This window comes from Schistocerca serialis, unplaced genomic scaffold, assembly GCF_023864345.2.
Source record: "Schistocerca serialis cubense isolate TAMUIC-IGC-003099 unplaced genomic scaffold, iqSchSeri2.2 HiC_scaffold_1106, whole genome shotgun sequence".
In the NCBI taxonomy this organism is placed as follows: domain Eukaryota; kingdom Metazoa; phylum Arthropoda; class Insecta; order Orthoptera; family Acrididae; genus Schistocerca; species Schistocerca serialis.
Window position 1 is genome coordinate 17,501 of NW_026047300.1, and position 2,500 is coordinate 20,000.

The window sequence follows — 2,500 nt, forward strand, 5'->3', positions numbered from 1 at the left end:
TTGTGTTCTGTTGGGTCCTTGTCTGGCTTCTTTAGTATTATTATTTCTGCTCTTTTCCATCTCCTTGGAAAAGTACCTCTTTCCAGACATTTATTATATAGGTTTGCCAGTATCGGGGCTATTTTTCCTTTTATTGCTTGAAGTACCTCAACCGTGACCCTGTCGGGTCCGGGAGATTTTCCTCTTTTTAGGTTTGATATTACGTCTACCACCTCCTGCGGTGAGAAGGGGTAGACCATTGTATTGTTGTTGTATTCTTCTTGTGCTCTCTCTCTTATAGCCGCCTGCTCCGGTGTGTCCTCAGAGGGATCATCATCCGGTAGCAGGGCTTGGAGGAGCACCGTTATTGTTTCTTGTCTGGTTGTGGTCATTCTATTTTCGCCTGGTATTCTTATAGATGATAAGACTGTTGGAGCTCTTATTTTTTCCCTAGCTAACTTGTATGGCTTTCCCCAGGGATCCATTGCCAGGTTATTTCTTACGAAATTTTCCCAGCTTCTTTTTCTAACTTCTATAATTTCTCTTTTATATCTCTCCCTTAGTTGTCTGTATATACGCAGTCTATGCTCCCTGTCTTGTGGGTTAAATGTGCGCTGATACCTGCGTCTTGCCCTGCGCGTAGCCTGACGTAGGTCACTTAGTTCTGGAGTCCATGGTGCCGGGTGCACGCTTTGGACTCTGCTTCTCTTTGGTACGACTGCTTCTATTACTTCCTTTATACTTTGAACTATCTGCTCCGCTGTTTCATCAACCTCGAGATCCTCATCCAGCTCTGGCGGGCTGTACTCCCGGGAGAGTCTTTCCCAGTCTACCTTTTTATAGTCATATTCTGAAAGCCATTCCTGTGGCGCCACATTCTGTTCTGATTTTAGTATATACTTTATTACATTATGATCACTGGTCGTTGCATTCTCCAATACCTCCCATTTATCTATTTTATTGGTAGCCCTGTTATTTGCCAGTGTTACATCTATATTTGTTTTTGCCCCTGCTCTATTTGAATATGTTGGTATCTCGCTAGGTGCGTTTATTATATCTAGATTTAATTCACTTATTGCATCTTCTAATTCCTGACCTTTTTCGTCTTGTTCTCCGCTGTGCCACAGGAATGACTTTGCGTTTGCATCCATTGCTATGATTACTTGATGGCCCTGTAGAGTTCTACATATTTCCTTTAGTTGTTCTAGGTACATAGTTATTGGCTCTCTATACTGACAATATATTGATACTAAATACCACTTAGTGTTTTTGGCGTGTACTTCGATTGTTACAACATGTTCATTTGTAAATTGATTTAATACTATTGTTCTTATATTACTATTTAAAATTACTATTGCAGACATTGGTCTTTCTCCCTTCATGATTATTTGAGCCGTGGCTGTCATTCCTGGGATTTTACCCTCCCGGGAGTACGGTTCTTGCAAGCATAGTATGTCAGCTTTAAGTTCTTCTGCTAATTTACGCAACTCGTAGTTTACTTGTACGCTTCTCATTGTATTAATTTGGAGAACTAAAAGATCCATTACGGATGATATGTATGGTAATGATCTTCTGGCCATGTCTTATTGGGGTCAAATCCTATTCGGCCGTATGTTGTTACCATTTGTATATATATATTTTCCAAATTGTATTTTACGCCTCTTCTTTCGTATACTTGCTTTACTATTTCCTGTAATTGTTCGTGTTCCGTGGGGATTCCGGCCGCGGCTAGCTGAATGCAGTCAACGTCCGCCAAAGCTGGATAAGTAATTCTCGAGCCGTTTGTGTGCCCCACTCTCACTAGTTGGCGTAATGCAGTGGTTAGCAGACCGGGTTCTTCTAGTCTTGCCATCTGCAGTGCGTTTTCGCATATCTTATAAGTGTTCTTTGGGTCCATTGCATTATATGTGTCACTCTTGCTTGACTGATTGTTTTTATCTTTTATGTGTTCTGAGTGGTCTCTTTTGGGCGAGCTCGGTCGTCCGTCCTCGCCCTTCATCGGCGTTTTCTTTTCATTAAAAACGGACGACCGAGGTCGTCCGTATTTCTTTCCTATGTTGTTCTTTTCTATGTCTTTGTTTTGTCTCTGTGTTGGTGTAGTGTGTTGTGTCCTGGGCGCCTCTGGTCGCCCATCTCTGCCCTCCATCGGCATTTTCTTTTCATGAAAAATGGGCGACCGAGGTCGCCCTTCTGTTTGTACTTGTGCTTCTTGCGTGTTCATTGTTTGTACTTGTGCGTCTATCATGCTTATTGTTTGTACTTGTACATCCCTTGTTGTATTTTGTTTCTTGTCTTGTATCAGTGTTTCTCGTTGTGTCTTGGGCACCTCTTGCTTTCTATCTCCGCTCTCCATCTGCATTTTCTTGTCATAAAAAAAGGGACAGCGGGAAAAGATAGGGACAGCGGGAATCTCGTTAATCCATTCATGCGCGTCACTAATTAGATGACGAGGCATTTGGCTACCTTAAGAGAGTCATAGTTACTCCCGCCGTTTACCCGCGCTTGCTTGAATTTCTTCACG

General features: G+C 42.3%; 1 pseudogene; it reads right to left on the reverse strand.

Moving 5' to 3' along the window:
- The window catches only part of LOC126431664 (large subunit ribosomal RNA), an 8,919-nt pseudogene that overhangs the window by 3,593 nt on the left and 2,826 nt on the right, over window positions 1-2,500 (reverse strand).